Below are 15165 nucleotides of genomic sequence, written 5' to 3'. Positions count from 1 at the left end.
TGCCAGCTGGTCTTCACATGCCCGGAGCACACGTCCTGGTAATCCGTCTGGCCCCGCAGCCTTGTGCATGTTGACCTGTTTAAATGTCTTGCTCACGTCGGCTACGGAGAGCGTGATCACACAGTCGTCCGGAACAGCTAATACTCTCATACATGCCTCAGTGTTACTTGCCTCGAAGCGAGCATAGAAGTGATTTAGCTCGTCTGGTAGGCTCGTGTCACTGGGCAGCTCGTGGCTGTGCTTCCCTTTGTAGTCTGTAATAGTTTGCAAGCCCTGCCACATCCGACCAGCGTCGGAGCCGGTGTAGTATGATTCAATCTTAGCCCTGTACTGACGCTTTGCCTGTGTTGGTTCGTCGCAGGGCATAGCGGAAGTTCTTGTAAGCTTCCGAGTCCCGCACCTTGAAGCGGCAGCTCTACCCTTTAGCTCAGTGCGAATGTTGCCTGTAATCCATGGCTTCTGGTTGGGGTATGTACGTACAGTCACTGTGGGGACGACGTCCTCGATGCACTTATTGATAAAGCCAGTGACTGATGTGGTGTATTCTTCAATGTCATCGGAAGAATCCCGGAACATGTTCCAGTCTGTGATAGCAAAACAGTCCTGTAGTTTAGCATCTGCTTCATCTGACCACTTTTTTATTGACCGAGTCACTGATGCTCCCTGCTTTAATTTGTGCTTGTAAGCAGGAATCAGGAGGATAGAGTTGTAGTCGGATTTACCAAATGGAGGGTGAGGGAGAGCTTGGTACGCGTCTCTGTGTGTGGAGTACAGGTGATCTATAATTTTTTCCCCTCTGGTTGCACATTTAACATGTTGATAGAGATTTGGTAGAACTGACTTAAGTTTCCCTGCATTAAAGTCTCCGGCCACTAGTAGCGCTGCCTCTGGGTGAGTGGTTTCCTGTTTGCTTATACAGCTGACTGAGTGCGGTCTTAGTGCCAGCATCTGTTTGTGGTGGTAAATAAACAGCCACGAAAAGTATAGCTGAGAACTCTCTAGGCAAGTAGTGTGGCCTGCAATTTATCACAATATACTCTACTTCAGGCGAGCAAAATCTAGAGACTTCCTTAGATTTCGTGCACCAGCTATTGTTTACAAATATGCACAGACCGCCTCCCCTCGTCTTACCGGAGTGTGCTGTTCTATCCTGCCGGTGCAGCGTATATCCCGCTAGCTGAATATCCATGTCGTCATTCAGCCACGATTCCGTGAAACATAAAATATTAGAGTTTGATGTCCCGTACCTCACCTAATTTATTGTCCAATGATTGCACGTTGGCGAGTAATATTGACGGTAACGGCAGCTTTCCTACTTGCCTTCTGTGGGTCCTGACGAGGCATCCGGCTCTTCGTCCTTTGTACCTGCGTCGCTTCCTCTTGCGAATATCTGGGATGTCTGCCCTGCCAGGTGTTTGGAGAATGTCATGGGAGTCTTGCTTGTTGTTGAAAAAAATCTTTGTCTAATCCGAGGTGAGTGATCGCTGTCCTGATATCCAGAAGCTCTTTCCTGCCGTAAGATATTGTTGCAGAAACATTATGTACAAAATAAGTTACAAATAACGCGGAAAAAAACACATAATAGCACAATTGGTTGGGCGCCCGTAAAACTGCTGCCATTTCTTCCGGCGCCATTTTAGGTTGTTGCCCACAAAGTCAAGGCATTGGAGTGGCCATCACAAAGCCCTGATCTCAATCCTATAGAAATGGTGTGGGAAGAACTGAAAAAGAGTGTGCGAGCAAGGAGGCCTACAAACCTGACTCAGTTACACCAGCTCTGTCAGGAGGAATAGGCCAAAATTCACCCAATGTATTGTGGGAAGCTTGTGGAACTTGGGTAACGTTTGACCCAAGTTAAACAATTTAAAGGCAATGCTACCAAATACTAATTGAGTGTATGTAAACTTCTGACCCACTAGGACTGTGATGAAATAAATAAAAGCTGAAATAAATAATTCTCTACTATTATTCTGACATTTCACATTCTTAAAATAAATTGGTGATCCCAGCTGACCTAAAACAGAAAATTATTAGTAGGATTAAATGTCAAGAAGAGTTTAAATGTATTTGGCTAAGGTGTATGTAAACTTCAGACTTCAACTGTAATAGGGAAGGTAATCAGGGAAGTGATGGAGTCTAGGTGAGTCTAATGACACGCAGGTGCACGTAACGATGGTGACAGGTGTGCGCCATAACGAGCAGCATGGTGACCTAGAGGCCGGAGGAGAGCACACGTGACAAATATAAAATATATTTTGATTTGTTTAACACTTTTTTGGTTACTACATGATTCCATGTGTTATTTCATAGTTTTGATGTCTTCACTATTATTCTACAATGTAGAAAATAGTAAAAATAAAGAAAAACCCTAGAATGTGTAGGTGTGTCCAAACTTTTGACTGGTACTGTATATAAAAACATTATTTGACAAAACATTGAATTTGGCTTTACTGCTATTAGCCCATAGAAACGCATTGAATAACAGATTCATACATGGATAAACAGAAGAAAGATCAGGAAACAATTCATTTTTTTACACATATTTAACCCTTTCTTTTAGGCACTAAACTACTTACATATACTTCTACTCATTATTTTTTTAAACGGGTACCGGGCTACCTTCAGGCGAGTCTRGTGATGCTTGTGGGCGTCCTAGAGCAAAACAACAGGCATGTTCGTGAGAGACTCACCTTTACATAAAGGAGTCATACCACCCTGCATCCCACTGCTGGCTTGTCTCTGAAGCTAAGCAGGGTCGGTCCCTGGATGGGTGACCAGATGCTGCTGGAAGTGGTTTTGGAGGGCCAGTATTTATTTACATTTTATTGAACCTTTATTTAACTAGGCAAGTCAGTTAAGAACAAATTCTTATTTACAATGACGGCCTACCCCGGCCAAACCCTAACCCGGACGACGCTGGGCCAATTGTGCGCCGCCCTATGGAAGGCACTCTTTCTTCTGGTCTAAAACAATATCCCAATGCCCCAGGGCAGTGTTTGGGAACATTTCCCTGTGTAGGGTGTCGTCTTTCGGATGGGACGTTAAACGGGTGTCCCGACTCTCTGTAGTCACTAAAGGTGCCATGGCACTTATTGGACGAGTGAGGGTGTTATTCCTGTGTCCTGGCTAAATTCCCAATCTGGTCCTCATTCCATCATGGCCACCTAATCATCTCCCCTGTAACTATTCCCCAGGTTGTTGCTGTAAATGAGAATGTTCAGACAACTTCCTGGTAAAATAAAAAATAATTTTTTTTATATATATATATTAGTCCGTAGCCCATACTGTTCGGACGCAACAGACAGAAGTTGGCAGAGCGGCGGTACGACTTCATACGAGTCCCGTGACGCTTGTGGGGGTCGTAGAGCAAAACCACTGACATGAGTCTCGCCTTTCCATAGTGGGGTCATAATAGTTTATAGGCCAAACCGTTCGGAGGCTACAGACATTTTTCGTGAGAAGACCAAGACCAACAGAAATCAATGGGGAATAAAGCCACCTCGGGGCTAAATTCAGAGGACACAGAATCCACAAACGGCGGTTTATTTTTTATATGAAACGCCAATGAGCTGAAACTGACACGCTGATTGCTTATTGACATGGTACCCATATAGCACCACTGCTTGGACAGTCTACAGGATATTACAGTCAATGGAACATCATTAACACTATTGTTAGGAATATGACATACTGCATGCGTCCCAAATGGCACCTTATTCCCTATATAGTGAACTGATTTATATAAAACCACAGCCTTGGTCAAAAATAGTACATTAAATAAAAAACAGGGCACAATTTGGGAGGCAGACACTGTAATGCAATTCATGTAGGTCACTAATTAAATCGAAAACAGCCTCTGGTCATAAATGACTCAATACTGCCAATACAATTATGAACATACAGTAACTGCACACCCAGTCATGGGTGTGCCTGTTGATCTTGTGATGAATGAATGTCCTGGTTAACAATTGAGGTAATTAGCCTGCATGTGTTAGATACATTTTTTTCATATAATACAGCCTGGATGGAAGCCTTACCTCCTCCTCCAGCCACTCATTGTACTGCACGATACTCGCCATGGCAACATCAGTGCCCTTAATAAAAATGTGATGTCACCTGTGGTCTGCTCCTAGAGCAAAGTATGAAAAAAATTATAGATGTTTAACCATATAAAAAGCATTTTTAGTGCCATATCATACTAACAACAGACCTGAATTCAAATACTACTTTAAATCCTTCAAATGAGTTGAATGTTTGTGTTAACCTGCCTAGATGGGGTTTGCACTTTTCTGACTTATTGGTTCCATTGCAACAGGATAGCTCAATCAAGCACAGCAAAGTATTTTTAAATATTTCAAATAGTATTTAAACCCAGGTCTGACTAACACACACACATAGTTACCACACATGTAATGGTCATCAAAACTAAGTCCATACCCTGACGATGATGACCATCCTCTTGCTCTCGGAGGTGAAGGTCTGCATGATGTAGTAGGTTAGGATCTGTCCTGCAGGGGTCTTCAGCAGCAGGGAGTTCAGGTCCCTAGTCACCAGTCAGGCCTACGCTCTCAGTCCACCGCACCGGTGCCACCTAAAGAGGAGCAACGCACACACAGTAAGCTCAGGAACACACCCGCACTACTACACAGACCCAAGCCCTCTGCTCCTCTCATTAGGGGCTGGCTATGGGTCCACATAGAGGATTCGCAGGTCAAGGTTAGGGGCTCTGTGTATGCTCACAGGGTCAACTTCCTGATCGCCCTGAATCAAATCAAAACACATGAATGTAACTGGTTCATTGTTAAGTATCATTCACAGCTGAGAGGGAATACAATGAGACACAGAAGGAGGTTGTTAGTCCTTCTGTCACTATGAGGCTAACTATAACTCAGTGGCCAATTATTACACAATAGAAGGAGCAGAATGGTGAATAATCCTGAAGTCATAGGCTATGCTTTAGATTACGACATATGGTGAAGGGACCAACACCAATATAATATACCTACTGTAATTATGTAAAATAATATACCTACCAATAACATATATAGACAGTTTCCAAGGGGGAAACTCATGTCAGGAAGTACACTAATGCAATTTGTCAAATGTGTTATGCAGGATCATTACGATGCTAGATAAGCAGAAAAATATGCACATTTTGATCATTTGTTTGTCCATTAATCTATATAAAATTACCCTAAGTATCACTTGTGGTCAAAAAGCATGGTCAATAATTGAAACAGAAAGGCATGCGCTAAAACTGGCCTCTACTTAAAGCTGCAATATGTAATGTTTTGAGTGACCCGTTATGAATCGGTCATTCTCAATGAAAGCAAGTTTAAGAAGTGGTAGATCTGTTCTATGTGTGCTATTTCTATGCTTCCCGATCTTGTTTTTTTTTACCTTTCAGTTTTGTACACAAGCTTCAAAACAGCTGAAAATACAATATTTTGGGTTATTGAATATTGAAACAATATTGCACAGCAGTTTAGATGGTACATTGATTCTCTGCACTATACATTGCTTGTTTTGTGTCACATGAACTGAAATTAGGCAAACTATTATAATTTTTGCAACCAGGAAATGGCAGAGCGATTTCTGCATATATCTGAACGAACAAGTTTATCATAATGAAATGGGGATCTTTGTGGCTGTGTGTGTGCTACCGTGCGTGTCCCTTCCCCCCAATAATAATAGGGCATACACTCAACCGCAGCTTCAAAATGGTGTTTAGTACACTATTGTCATCACTTTACTGGATATAACCCAAAATCCTGAATCATCATCCACTGTCGTAATATTGATAGTTTGTTGCCTTACAAATACTATGTATACAATGGTCTAAGTGCCTTATCTCTGGAGTCTGGACACAGTTCATACACAAACAGAGGAGTGTATTTCTATTTGTCTTTTCCCTCCCACCAAGTGAGCGTTCAGCTACACGACTCAATTCTCCACGTCCTCATTTTTTATTTGCTCACTCAAAAGGTTGATATTACTGTATACTCCTGTCCTACAAATAGGAACTGATTGCTTTGAGGACCGTGCTAGGCTGGCTATATTTACATCATACACATCTGTGGATCATAATCGATTTGGCGCACGTGTGGCAAGAACGTGTGTACGTGCGCACGCACACAGTCAGGATCATTAGAGTCAGGATCATACATCCCTGTGCTCAAGTTAGGTACACATCTCTCATCCCAAGGCCGATCTACCCCCCCACCCGTTTGTAAACACCTTTGTTACAGTGTAGACTTTGGGTCCCCAAAGGTTGACAAGCAGCCACCTTCTGACACTTTCCATTTACTGTGGTTTGGTCCCAATCTACTGGGAGGTATGTCAAGTGTTTACTATCTGTCAGAAATGGGGGAGAGATTAGTGGCGTTGGAAGAGTATCCAACCGTACAAAACTCTGAGCCACATGTTTCTTAATCACACTCTGCAAGAGATGTGATGCTATCATCACAGCAAATTTCCCTTCTGGCGATGTGGCCTCCTGTATACAGGGATCGGTTGCTATTCTTTCAGGTGTCATGCCTTCTGTGACAAACTCATTACTGAAAGTTGACAATAGTGTCTGGAATGACAACGCTATTTCTTCTACTTTCACCATTATCTGTATATGTGTAACGTACAATTAAATCCCCATATTGTGAACAGTTAGCTGCTCTCCTATGAGCCATCTCCTGCAACAATATTCAGTCTCTGGGAATGGAATGATACCCCTAATGCATTTTCTACATTTACAAACATATTAACACCTTCTGAAATCAAATATTCAATATACATCATTCCCTCCTCTGGAACAATGAACACCCTCATGTTCCACGAAACCTAAAAACATATTGACTTGAAAAGAAAAGAGAAACAAAGTACATGTTTAATAACTCAGCACCACTCATTGTTGCGATCTAACAGAAAAACTCTGAATACAGGGTAAAATAAAGAAAATGTTCATATTAGTCCCAAGCTATCCTCCAGTCATAACTCTTCTCATTACAGCCCCCCTTTGTCCCTGTTTTCCTGCCATGAGTGGCCTGGTAAAGAAAAATCAGTATCTCAAAGCATTTGGTTTAAATAGTTAGCAGGGCGTATTCTCCCCCCCCCCCCCCCCCCCCCCTTCCATCACCCGGCACTTATCATTCTAGCGTGTTTTCTTCAGATATCGTTTACAGTTTATTTTCCCAACGGCTCATGTAACTTTTGCCTGTCACATTTCATGGTCCTTGAGAATGTCCCGATTTTAATATCCAATTAGATACTTCCGTTTCCCCCACGTACAAGACTCTCTCACCTGAACTTGTTCTCTCTCTCTCCACGCTCACTCAGCACTCCGGCCCTGTTTTATGGCTTGGACTCAAATAGGAGTGATAAAAGTCATTGTCTATCATAGCACGCCTTTGTCGCTTTTTCTTCAGCCGGTTAGGGAGGGTTTTGAAGTTGATACACACGGTCTATGGTCAAATTATTTCTACCATGCATTGAAACACGATCTGACGTCACCTTCCATGATAACCTCAACAAAAAAAACACAGATCAGAACAACAGTTAAGTTCATTACATTTATGTTTCAGGAAACTAGACAAACATTGACTATATGTCGAATTATGACATTAACCTTTTCTTATACCATCTCTAAGACAAATATCAAAAAAACATAACATAATGTTACTGCTAAAAAAAACTATTTTCTAAATGAGTCCATCCCTTATTCTATTGGTGACCTCTAGGATGGTTACCAGATCATGAAGATAGCAATACATATTTCACAGTCCATTTGAAGTTACTGTTATCCGTTATTAACATATTTCCCATTCTAAATGCAGCCTGAACACAGTACCACTGTATAAGTACCCCAACGACCAGGACCTCAGGGAACTGGTAATTTACCCCTTTCAAACACGTGATTTAAAAAAAAACATGTTAACTCAAAAATAAACTATTTAGAATTACAACTCCCTACAGAAATAATAATAATCTCCTAAAGTAATGGTACAATTTGGATAGAGAATGGTGTTTCTCATGAATTTTATGCTGAAACCCCCCTTCTATTTAATTCCTAATGAAGTTGATCATTCTTCATTAGGAATTTTTAATATTCAGGGCTATCGTCACGATTAAAATGTTCCCTCTCCCTTTTTCCCCTGTCCTTCGGAAACCATTTAAATACCTCTTCAAAACATTTCATCCTCCTGCATACCCATTTTAACTGAATTGAAAAGACTCCTTCCAATAAATCCCACAACCCGGCGATAGTATCTCTCCACCGAGTCTAACGATTCACTGGTCTCCTTTTCCCCATGATTCTCCATAACATCATACCATATATAAAACATGAAAGTTCATTTTAGGTTTGGTACCACAATGCTACTTCCTCGCTAATTCCTCGTGACCCCTCTACCCTTTCGTCCATTCTAGAATCCCATTCCAGACATCAAATGTAAATTTATTTAAAAATAGTTTATATGCATCCTACTTAAGACACTCCTCTTCCTTACAGTTTATGGCTCCACAGGAAAGAAGGTAACCAAATAATAACCTTGACTACTCCCTTAACGGGAACTGACCTCACCCCTCACCTCCTGACCCACAGATATCCATCCGTCTTCCCTATATCAACATATCGCTCTCCTCTCCTTCATCAAACACATTCCAAAGCCTTCTGGCTTTTTTACAAACTCTTTCTATTCAAGGCTTTGTCTTCATCATTTATTTAATATCTCAATGTTCAAAGTTTAGCCGATCCCAACAACGACAATGGCAGACGTAAACTACCCAATCAATCATTTGAATACCATTCCCAACGTTCTAGTGATCATGTACATCAAAATGAAATGAACAGCAGCTAAGCATTTCATGATGAATATGGATCTGTAATAGCTCAATTCTTCCCACTGTCATTACCAATCAAAACTAGGATTTTAAAAGCACTTGCTAAACATAATTTTCTTAATTGATTTAGGGTGGTCAACATTCAAGATAACGTGTAGCAGTAAATTGTAATTATCACATTAAAACTACGCATGCATGTAAAACATTCATACATGCCGACTGACTCCATAGATAAACGTCCATCTTTGCGGTTTTATTTGGTCACCTATTGAAATGGGTCAATCAGGGACTTATATGCGCAAGTGATAATACTCAACGAGCCAAACAAATTGTTCCTTCGCCTGGTACTCCCATTGTGGTCCACTTTTTCTATCCGATATAAAAGACAGTGGGGAGGAAAAATAGTGAGTGAGAGAGTGCGAGAGAGACATGTGAGGGAGAGATGGAGCAGAAGAGAGAGAGGGAGACAGATAGGGGTGGTGGGGGGACTGAACAACCACATACCCCTCTTATCGTCTCTCAGAGAAATGTAATATTGATCAATCCAAGCAGTGCCAGACAATAGAGGGAGATAGCTCCAAGTGTAAAGGGAAATAAATATACACATCAAGGTGGGACAGGATGGACGAGCAGGCAGGCAATTCCAGAGCAAACAAAAAGGGAAACCGAGATTGACATCTTTTGTTACCTTTTTATCTTCATTTTGACTTCTAGTCTGGTGTGGGCTCAAGCCTAGTGCAAGCCAAGGTAAGTTCCACAAAGGCTTCACAAAATCATTGTGCCATGGGTGAAAAACACTCCAATGGCCCTGAAAACTGTACTATATGAGGGGGATTAGCGGTCCTTTGATATGTATTGAATATTTATGACAAAGTTATATGACGAAGACTGTTGTTCCCTGTGTGTATTCGATATTCATCTAGGACTTTCTTGGAATTCTCTAATGACAGCGGCCGTATTCCCATCAGAACGGGCAGTAAATAATGGGGTACGCAACACCTGGCTGTCATAAATGGTCCTACTTTAGGATTACACAGACAGGCAGAGGAAGGTAACGCCACGGGACTGCCGTTTGGGGTTGTTATCAGTCCAGATTCGTTCTACAATTAAAGCTATAAACTCTAAAGGACACAAACGCCACTGATTAAAATAGCTTAACCTCAGACAACTTTATGACCTCTGAGTTAATGGCCATTCCATGAGGCCCAGGTTAGGACAAACTACAAAGGTAATTTAGTGTCGAAGGCGGAAACTTCAGAGAGAAGCCAGGGTCGTAATTCAGTAGTCACAAAACTGAATAAAACAGACTGAAACAGGGAGGGACTACCTGAACTTGCAAAGCCTTTCGCTACAGTGTGCCTTATGAATACATCTCTGTGGAGTTCAGAGCTGACCTTGTCATCACTGAAGTCCTGGTCGGCCTCGGCGGCAGTGGACTCAATCTCTGGCGCAGGACTCATAGACGTGTGTGACGTTGTGGCACAGCGTGACGGCCTTCACTGCCCCGTGGATATGGCTGCTGCCACTCTTGCGGACCTTGGGGGCGGGGGCTGCGGCTCACTTCCTGGACGGGGTGGAGCTGGTGCTACTGTTGCTGCCGTTGGACTGCTGGGTCTGGGTGCTCTGTGTGGAGAAAAGTAAACCACCTTTATTATTCTGCATACAGGGAGTGGACTATGATGAAATGAAAAACAGATATTCCCTGTAGGGAATGCCACATACCACTGGACCACATTCAGTTGCCAAACATTCTCGAACATTGTAGATAGAAATGCCATGACTAGAGTTGACATGATTCCTTGTTCTACGTCGGATCTCCGAAATATGTTATGTTGAACAAACATGCCCATCTGAACGTTCCAAAATGTTGTGTCCTGCTGACTATGTTTGAAATAAGACCATTGATACAGTAGACAGGTATTGCAGCGACTTTCATAGGCTGCAATCACCCTGCCAACTCTCACTAGCCTGAGAAAATCCTGACAATGCCATAACTGAGGTGTTACAGTACAACACCAGCACTCTGTCTCCCTCCCCCACTAAGCAGTGAAGTAGCTACCAGGTGATTAAACCCTCACTCGGCTCAGGGCACAATTCACTTGACACGGTTGTAAACTAAATGACAGAGCGGCAGGGAACCGCTGTATCATCATCTCTATTGTGTCATATCTGGTTTGGGGGCTTTTACATCTTCTCCGCCCTGACAACGCCCATCAATTCAGCTCAGTGGCGTCGCACGGACAGTCCACTGTGCCAGCTAGGTTTGACAGGGTTGATGTGCTCCACTGGAGCGGGTGATATCGCCTTATTAACCATTGTTGCTGCTAAAGAGAGAGAGACTCCTATAAAAATTCAAAATGACAAGCCTTCAGCAAGCCTACAACAGAGCGCTCACTTCACTATGAAAAATGGGAGTGGTAGCCAGTCAAGTTATGAGAGCTCCTTCTATTGCCAGCTGCCCTTAACTTCATGCTTCATCTCACCCTCCTTTCAGACTACCCTTCACTGCTACATTATCTAAATTTCTCTGTTTTAATCCCTTACACCGAGGTGGGTAAATGCTTGGTCTCCTTTGAGGTTTAAACCTCTATATATATATTCTTATATGTCGACCTTGAATCCTGCATTTAACAGATGACTTCCCGAGTTGGCAGATCTGTACACAACTGCCCTCTATACTGTGCATTCAACGTAACAATGGCATCACCATAGCTCTGCACGTGATATTGAAATGTATGTATTCCTATGAATTACATCATGTTTACAGATGCCTACAATTTCACACATTGATATCCATCTATATGCCCTTTGTTCCTCACAAACTATGTCATACAGGGACCTATAATGAGGTTATGATAGATTTTAATGTAGCGTTTACAATCGATCTCTGTCACGCTCCGTCATCTCTGTAATAAAAGGAACATGAAACACACCAGCACTACAAATCATTGGGGCTGAAGTGTTAGCTGCTGTTGAGTAGTGTGCTAAAAAGACTCATCTTTCATTAGCCGGGTTTAAACAGAGTGCAGGCAGATGGTTCCATCCTCAGCACAGCTGTTAGGGGGTCTGCCCGAGTGTGAACAATATCATTCTTTCACGACTTCAGCTACAGATCAACCCCAACCACCTAGAGGAAATGCTGGCTTTGAAAGTATGTCGGTGTAACGCTTAAGGACTGAGCATGAATGAACAATGAAAAAGGCCAAGAGGAGAAGTAGCGGAGAGAGAGGTTTAACTCAATGACTCTTTATGAGAAGTCGTGAGCCATGATCTCTCCTGCTCTTGGAAAGTTAATGAAGCAAAGAGATCAATAGCTAATCTTTCTCCTGCTAATTCCTATAATTGACAAGTGATGTTTGCACATGTTTACTGAGGCTACTCAAATTCAGTGAACCATTTAGGACAATACTAAGAATGTGACCCTAGTCGAGTATGATCACCTGTGCATATGACTGCACTATATGGCTCTGGGTCTCGTCCATGGTGTCCGTCCCATAGGACACTGTCCCCAGGTGCAGCCGCTTGAAGATCATCTCGTTCTGTGTTAGAGTTCCATCAATTCACAACGCAGAATGAAGTGAGATTTGTATTAGAGGCAAACAACCGGTTAATGAGTGAGAGCCTCTATACCAGCACATAAATCACATACTTGTGCTCATTGTGTCACACCCTGACCTTAGAGATCCTTTTTATGTCTCTATTTTGGTTTGGTCAGGGCGTGAGTTGGGGTGGGTATTCTATGTTCTATGTTTTGGCCGGGTAGGGTTCTCAATCAGGGACAGCTGTCTATCGTTGTCTCTGATTGAGAACCATACTTAGGCTGCCCTTTTCCCCACCTGTGTTGGTGGGAAGTTGACTTTGTTTAGGGCAATTAGCCTTTAGCTTCACGTTTGTTTTTTGTAGTGTTTAGTTGTTGTTCGGCGTCATTTTTATTAATAAAAGAAATGTACGCTCACAACGCTGCACTTGGTGCTCTTCTTTTCACGGCCGTGACACATTGAGTCATTCTTTTAGGTGGTCATGCATGCATTTTGGCTACAGTGTTAACCCTATGATCTCCTTCCGCATCGGTGGCAGAGTTTATGAGGGGGGGGGAAATCACCTCACTTAGCTAAAACAGACAAAGGGAACAGTATTCTTAATTTGTGGCACTTAATGCTTATTAACTATTCTCAGATCTTCTAAATGAAATAATATCCTTCCAAATTAGAAAATAATGTTCTTATGGCCATCTTAAATCTTAAATGTCTGTCATCGTGCTAACAGAGGTCAGGATAAGTTTGGTAATTGGAAGGGAACACTCATTGTTCTAAAAGAGAAAAAACAAATGTAAAAACAAATAAAATAGAAATGAACTAACAAGCTCAAGTGAATTCTGCATTGTTCAGGGGATACAAAGGTGAGGGCCCCCAAAAAATTAATTTGCACAGAAATGCGCGAAAAATCCATGTGAAGTGTTAGAACATTAGATATTTTCAAGAATAACAAGTACATAATACACATTTGAAAATAGTTTCCTGGGGGTGGGGGGGTGGGGGGTTGGGGGGAGACGGTGGGGCGGGGACGAGAGAGCCGGGTGGGGAGGTGGGGGGGGGAGGGGGTTGGCGGGGGGCGCGGGAGTCAGGGGGAGGGGTTTGGGTTCTTAGGTCTGAGTTTAAGGTTCATCATGACATGTAATGTCAAAAATACATCAGTCTATAATGCACCTGCATCTGACAAGTTGTTCTATAGAGGTGCATAAAGAAAAGTAAAACACAAATCCTGTCTCACATCTCAAATACATTGCTAGGCGCTGACATTTTTACAAGGAGTACATAAGCATAATTAAAGTATTTGAGGAAGTGTTTTTTATTTTATTTAAGTCGGCAAGTCAGTTAAGAACAAATTCTTATTTACAATGACGGCCTAGGAACAGTGGGTTAACTGCCTTGTTCAAGGGCAGAATGACAGATTTTTTACCTCGTCAGCTCTGGGATTCGATCAGGCAACCTTTCGGTTACTGGCCCAACATTCTAACCACTAGGCTACCTGCCACCCCTATAATGAAAATAAATTAATAAAAGTTCAGGAATAAAAGGTTTTTGGAGTGTTCCATGCTTAATAACCTCTTGAAGCTAGGGGGCAGAATTTTTATGTTTGGAAAAAATAACGTTCCCAATGTAAGCTGCCTATTTCTCAGGCCCAGATGCTAGAATATGCATTTAATATGCATTTTGACAGATTAGGATAGAAAACACTCTAAAGTTTCCAAAACTGTCACAATATTGTCTGTGAGTATAACAGAACTGATTTTGCAGGCGAAAACCTTAGGAAATTAAACCCGGAAGTGTCTTATTTTGAAAAATCCCTGTTCCATTGCCTGCCTTTCCTCCATTTAAAGGGATATCAACCAGATTCCTTTTCTAATGGCCTCCCCAGGGTGTGAACAGTCTTTAGACATAGTTTCAAGCTTTTATTCTGAAAAATTTGCGAGATTTATCAAAACGCGTCAGTGGATAGACGGATGTCCTTCCATTAGTTCATGCGCGCGAAAGTTGTAGCTCAACATTTTCTTTATCTCTGTTATTGAATAGTTTACCGTCCGGTTGAAATATTATTGATTATTTTTGTTAAAAACTACCTGAGGATTGATTATAAAAATCGTTTGACATGTTTCTACGAACTTTACAGATACTATTTGGAATTTTCGTCTGCCCTTCATGACTGCTCGAGCCTGTTGATTTCTGAACATAACGCACAAACCAAATGGATGTTTTTGGATATAAAAATAATATTTATCGAACAAAAGGAACATTTATTGTGTAACTGGGAGTCTCGTGAGTGCAAACATCCGAAGATCATCAAAGGAAAGCGATTAATTTTATTGCTTTTCTGTCTTTCATGACCAATCTACAGTGTTGCTAGCTGTTCGTAATGTTTTGTCTAGTGATTGATAAACTCACAAACGCTTGGATTGCTTTCGCTGTAAAAGCATATTTTCAAAATCTGACACGATAGGTGGATTAACAACAAGCTAAGCTGTGTTTTGGTATATTTCACTTGTGATTTCATGAAAATAAAAATATTTTTATTTAATCTAAAAGAAATCAGCCAAGACCTCCCCCCAAAAATTGTAGACCTCCGCAAGTCTGGTTCATCCTTAGGAGCAATTTCCAAATGCCTGATGGTACCACGTTCGTCTGTACAAATAATAATACGCAAGTATAAACACCATCGGACCACGCAGCCGTCATACCGCTCAGGAAGGAGACGCGTTCTGTGTCCTAGAGATGAACGTACTTTGGTGCGAAATGTGCAAATCAATCCCAGAACAACAGCAAAGGACCTTGTGAA

At 41.9% G+C, this 15165-nt stretch overlaps 1 pseudogene; it reads right to left on the bottom strand.

Moving 5' to 3' along the window:
* Positions 1 to 15165, bottom strand: part of LOC112068540 (probable phospholipid-transporting ATPase IIB) — a 37448-nt pseudogene that overhangs the window by 15488 nt on the left and 6795 nt on the right.

The sequence above is a fragment of the Salvelinus sp. IW2-2015 genome, unplaced genomic scaffold, assembly GCF_002910315.2.
Source record: "Salvelinus sp. IW2-2015 unplaced genomic scaffold, ASM291031v2 Un_scaffold560, whole genome shotgun sequence".
In the NCBI taxonomy this organism is placed as follows: Eukaryota; Metazoa; Chordata; class Actinopteri; order Salmoniformes; family Salmonidae; genus Salvelinus; species Salvelinus sp. IW2-2015.
Note: the sequence above shows the minus strand (reverse complement) of the source record. Positions and strands in the feature narration are given on the sequence as shown.